The sequence below is a fragment of the Ascaphus truei genome, unplaced genomic scaffold (genome assembly GCF_040206685.1).
Source record: "Ascaphus truei isolate aAscTru1 unplaced genomic scaffold, aAscTru1.hap1 HAP1_SCAFFOLD_1841, whole genome shotgun sequence".
Lineage (NCBI taxonomy): Eukaryota > Metazoa > Chordata > Amphibia > Anura > Ascaphidae > Ascaphus > Ascaphus truei.
In genome coordinates this window covers 25553-31940 of record NW_027454743.1, presented here as the reverse complement: position 1 = coordinate 31940, position 6388 = coordinate 25553, and positions in this window count along the sequence as shown.

Below are 6388 nucleotides of genomic sequence, written 5' to 3'. Positions count from 1 at the left end.
TCCAATACCCTGACACAAACCCTAACCCGTGGCATCGTGTCCAATACCCTGACACAAACCCTAACCCATAGCATCGTGTCCAATACCCTGACACAAACCCTAACCCATAGCATCGTGTCCAATACCCTGACACAAACTCTGACCCGTGGCAGTGTGATCAATAACCTGACACAAACCCTAACCCGTTGCATCGTGTCCAATACCCTGACACAAAGCCTAACCCGTGGCAACGTGTCCAATACCCTGACACAAACCCTAACCCATGGCATCGTGTCCAATACCCTGACACAAACCCTAACCCGTGGCATTGTGTCCAATACACTGACACAAACCCTAACCCGTGGCATTGTGATCAATACCCTGACACAAACCCTAACCCGTGGCACTGTGATCAATACCCTGACACAAACTCTAACCTGTGGCATTGTGTCCAATACCCTGACACAAACCCTAACCCGTGGCACTGTGATCAATACACTGACACAAACCCGTGGCATTGTGTCCAATACCCTGACACAAACCCTAACCCGTGGCACTGTGATCAATACACTGACACAAACTCTAACCCGTGGCATTGTGTTCAATACCCTGACACAAACCCTAACCCGTGGCATTGTGATCAATACCCTGACACAAACCATAACCCGTGGCATTGTGACCAATACCCTGACACAAACCCTAACCCGTGGCATTGTGACCAATACACTGACACAAACCCTAACCCATGGCATCGTGTCCAATACCCTGACACAAACCCTAACCCGTGGCATCGTTTCCAATACCCTAACCCTAACCCTAACCCGTGACATTGTGATCAATACCCTGACACAAACCCTAACCCGTGGCATCGTGTCCAATACCCTGACACAAACCCTAACCCGTGGCATTGTGATCAATACCCTGACACAAACCCTAACCCGTGGCATCGTGATCAATACCCTGACACAAACCCTAACCCGTGGCATCGTGTCCAATACCCTGACACAAACCCTAACCCGTGGCATCGTGTCCAATACCCTGACACAAACCCTAACCCGTGGCATCGTGTCCAATACCCTGACACAAACCCTAACCCGTGGCACTGTGATCAATACACTGACACAAACTCTAACCCGTGGCATTGTGTTCAATACCCTGAAACAAACCCTAACCCGTGGCATCGTATCCAATACCCTGACACAAACCCTAACCCGTGACATCGTGTCCAATACCCTGACACAAACCCTAACCCGTGGCATCGTGTCCAATACCCTGACACAAACCCTAACCCGTGGCATTGTGATCAATACCCTGACAAAACCTAACCCGTGGCATTGTGATCAATACCCTGACACAAACCCTAACCCGTGGCATTGTGTTCAATACCCTGACACAAACCCTAACCCGTGGCTTGTGTTCAATACCCTGACACAAACCCTAACCCGTGGCTTGTGTTCAATACCATGACAAACCCTAACCCGTGGCATTGTGACCAATAACCTGACACAAACCCTAACCCGTGGCATCGTATTCAATAACCTGACACAAACCCTAACCCGTGGCATTGTGTTCAATACCCTGACACAAACCTAACCCGTGGCATTGTGTTCAATACCCTGACACAAACCCTAACCCGTGGCATCGTGTCCAATACCCTGACACAAACCCTAACCCGTGGCACTGTGATCAATAACCTGACACAAACTATAACCCGTGGCATCGTGTCCAATACCCTGACACAAACCCTAACCCATGGCATCGTGTCCAATACCCTGACACAAACCCTAACCCGTGGCACTGTGATCAATAACCTGACACAAACTCTAACCCGTGGCATCGTGTCCAATACCCTGACACAAACCCTAACCCGTGGCATTGTGATCAATACCCTGACAAACCCTAACCCGTGGCATTGTGATCAATACCCTGACACAAACCTAACCTGTGGCATTGTGTTCAATACCCTGACACAAACCCTAACCCGTGGCACTGTGATCAATAACCTGACACAAACCCTAACCCGTAGCATCGTGTCCAATACCCTGACACAAACCCTAACCCGTGGCATCGTGTCCAATACCCTGACACAAACCCTAACCCATGGCATCGTGTCCAATACCCTGACACAAACCCTAACCCGTGGCATTGTGATCAATACCCTGACAAACTGTAACCCGTGGCATTGTGACCAATACCCTGACACAAACCGTAACCCGTGGCATCGTGTCCAATAACCTGACACAAACCCTAACCCGTGGCATCGTGTCCAATACCCTGACACAAACCCTAACCCGTGGCATCGTGTCCAATACCCTGACACAAACCCTAACCCGTGGCATCGTGTCCAATAACCTGACACAAACCCTAACCCGTGGCATCGTGTCCAATACCCTGACACAAACCCTAACCCGTGGCATCGTGTCCAATACCCTGACACAAACCCTAACCCGTGGCATCGTGTCCAATACCCTGACACAAACCCTAACCCGTGGCATCGTGTCCAATACCCTGACACAAACCCTAACCCGTAGCATCGTGTCCAATACCCTGACACAAACTCTGACCCGTGGCAGTGTGATCAATAACCTGACACAAACCCTAACCCATGGCATCGTGTCCAATACCCTGACACAAAGCCTAACCCGTGGCAACGTGTCCAATACCCTGACACAAACCCTAACCCATGGCATCGTGTCCAATACCCTGACACAAACCCTAACCCGTGGCATTGTGTCCAATACACTGACACAAACTCTAACCCGTGGCATTGTGTCCAATACACTGACACAAACCCTAACCCGTGGCATTGTGATCAATACCCTGACACAAACCCTAACCCGTGGCACTGTGATCAATACCCTGACACAAACTCTAACCTGTGGCATTGTGTCCAATACCCTGACACAAACCCTAACCCGTGGCACTGTGATCAATACACTGACACAAACTCTAACCCGTGGCATTGTGTCCAATACCCTGACACAAACCCTAACCCGTGGCACTGTGATCAATACACTGACACAAACTCTAACCCGTGGCATTGTGTTCAATACCCTGACACAAACCCTAACCTGTGGCACTGTGATCAATAACCTGACTCAAACCCTAACCCGTGACATTGTGTCCAATACCCTGACACAAACCATAACCTGTGGCATTGTGACCAATACCCTGACACAAACCCTAACCCGTGGCATTGTGTCCAATACCCTGACACAAACCCTAACCCGTGACATTGTGATCAATAACCTGACACAAACCCTAACCCGTGGCATCGTGTCCAATACCCTGACACAAACCCTAACCCGTGGCATTGTGATCAATACCCTGACACAAACCCTAACCCGTGGCATCGTGATCAATACCCTGACACAAACCCTAACCCGTGGCATCGTGTCCAATACCCTGACACAAACCCTAACCCGTGGCATTGTGTCCAAAACCCTGACACAAACCCTAACCCGTGGCATCGTGTCCAATACCCTGACACAAACCCTAACCCGTGGCATCGTGTCCAAAACCCTGACACAAACCCTAACCCGTGGCATCGTGTCCAATACCCTGACACAAACCCTAACCCGTGGCACTGTGATCAATACACTGACACAAACCCTAACCCGTGGCATTGTGTTCAATACCCTGACACAAACCCTAACCCGTGGCTTGTGTTCAATACCATGACAAACCCTAACCCGTGGCATTGTGACCAATAACCTGGCACAAACCCTAACCCGTGGCATCGTATCCAATAACCTGACACAAACCCTAACCCGTGGCATTGTGTTCAATACCCTGACACAAACCTAACCCGTGGCATTGTGTTCAATACCCTGACACAAACCCTAACCCGTGGCATCGTGTCCAATACCCTGACACAAACCCTAACCCGTGGCACTGTGATCAAAAACCTGACACAAACCCTAACCCGTGGCATCGTGTCCAATACCCTGACACAAACCCTAACCCGTGGCACTGTGATAAATAACCTGACACAAACTCTAACCCGTGGCATCGTGTCCAATACCCTGACACAAACCCTAACCCGTGGCATCGTGTCCAATACCCTGACACAAACCCTAACCCGTGGCATCGTGTCCAATACCCTGACACAAACCCTAACCCGTGGCATTGTGATCAATACCCTGACAAACCGTAACCCGTGGCATTGTGATCAATACCCTGAAAACCCTAACCCGTGGCATTGTGATCAATACCCTGAAACAAACCTAACCTGTGGCATTGTGTTCAATACCCTGACACAAACCCTAACCCGTGGCACTGTGATCAATAACCTGACACAAACCCTAACCCGTGGCATCGTGTCCAATACCCTGACACAAACCCTAACCCGTGGCATCGTGTCCAATACCCTGACACAAACCCTAACCCGTGGCATCGTGTCCAATACCCTGACACAAACCCTAACCCGTGGCATTGTGATCAATACCCTGACAAACCGTAACCCGTGGCATTGTGACCAATACCCTGACACAAACCGTAACCCGTGGCATCGTGTCCAAAAACCTGACACAAACCCTAACCCGTGGCATCGTGTCCAATACCCTGACACAAACCCTAACCCGTGGCATCGTGTCCAATACCCTGACACAAACCCTAACCCGTGGCATCGTGTCCAATAACCTGACACAAACCCTAACCCGTGGCATCGTGTCCAATACCCTGACACAAACCCTAACCCATGGCATCGTGTCCAATACCCTGACACAAACCCTAACCTGTGGCATAGTGTCCAATACCTTGACACAAACCCTAACCCGTGGCATCGTGTCCAATACCCTGACACAAACCCTAACCCATAGCATCGTGTCCAATACCCTGACACAAACTCTGACCCGTGGCAGTGTGATCAATAACCTGACACAAACCCTAACCCGTTGCATCGTGTCCAATACCCTGACACAAAGCCTAACCCGTGGCAACGTGTCCAATACCCTGACACAAACCCTAACCCATGGCATCGTGTCCAATACCCTGACACAAACCCTAACCCGTGGCATTGTGTCCAATACACTGACACAAACCCTAACCCGTGGCATTGTGATCAATACCCTGACACAAACCCTAACCCGTGGCACTGTGATCAATACCCTGACACAAACTCTAACCTGTGGCATTGTGTCCAATACCCTGACACAAACCCTAACCCGTGGCACTGTGATCAATACACTGACACAAACCCGTGGCATTGTGTCCAATACCCTGACACAAACCCTAACCCGTGGCACTGTGATCAATACACTGACACAAACTCTAACCCGTGGCATTGTGTTCAATACCCTGACACAAACCCTAACCCGTGGCATTGTGATCAATACCCTGACACAAACCATAACCCGTGGCATTGTGACCAATACCCTGACACAAACCCTAACCCGTGGCATTGTGACCAATACACTGACAAAAACCCTAACCCATGGCATCGTGTCCAATACCCTGACACAAACCCTAACCCGTGGCATCGTTTCCAATACCCTAACCCTAACCCTAACCCGTGACATTGTGATCAATACCCTGACACAAACCCTAACCCGTGGCATCGTGTCCAATACCCTGACACAAACCCTAACCCGTGGCATTGTGATCAATACCCTGACACAAACCCTAACCCGTGGCATCGTGATCAATACCCTGACACAAACCCTAACCCGTGGCATCGTGTCCAATACCCTGACACAAACCCTAACCCGTGGCATCGTGTCCAATACCCTGACACAAACCCTAACCCGTGGCATCGTGTCCAATACCCTGACACAAACCCTAACCCGTGGCACTGTGATCAATACACTGACACAAACTCTAACCCGTGGCATTGTGTTCAATACCCTGAAACAAACCCTAACCCGTGGCATCGTATCCAATACCCTGACACAAACCCTAACCCGTGACATCGTGTCCAATACCCTGACACAAACCCTAACCCGTGGCATCGTGTCCAATACCCTGACACAAACCCTAACCCGTGGCATTGTGATCAATACCCTGACAAAACCTAACCCGTGGCATTGTGATCAATACCCTGACACAAACCCTAACCCGTGGCATTGTGTTCAATACCCTGACACAAACCCTAACCCGTGGCTTGTGTTCAATACCATGACAAACCCTAACCCGTGGCATTGTGACCAATAACCTGACACAAACCCTAACCCGTGGCATCGTATCCAATAACCTGACACAAACCCTAACCCATGGCATCGTGTTCAATACCCTGACACAAACCTAACCCGTGGCATTGTGTTCAATACCCTGACACAAACCCTAACCCGTGGCATCGTGTCCAATACCCTGACACAAACCCTAACCCGTGGCACTGTGATCAATAACCTGACACAAACTCTAACCCGTGGCATCGTGTCCAATACCCTGACACAAACCCTAACCCGTGGCA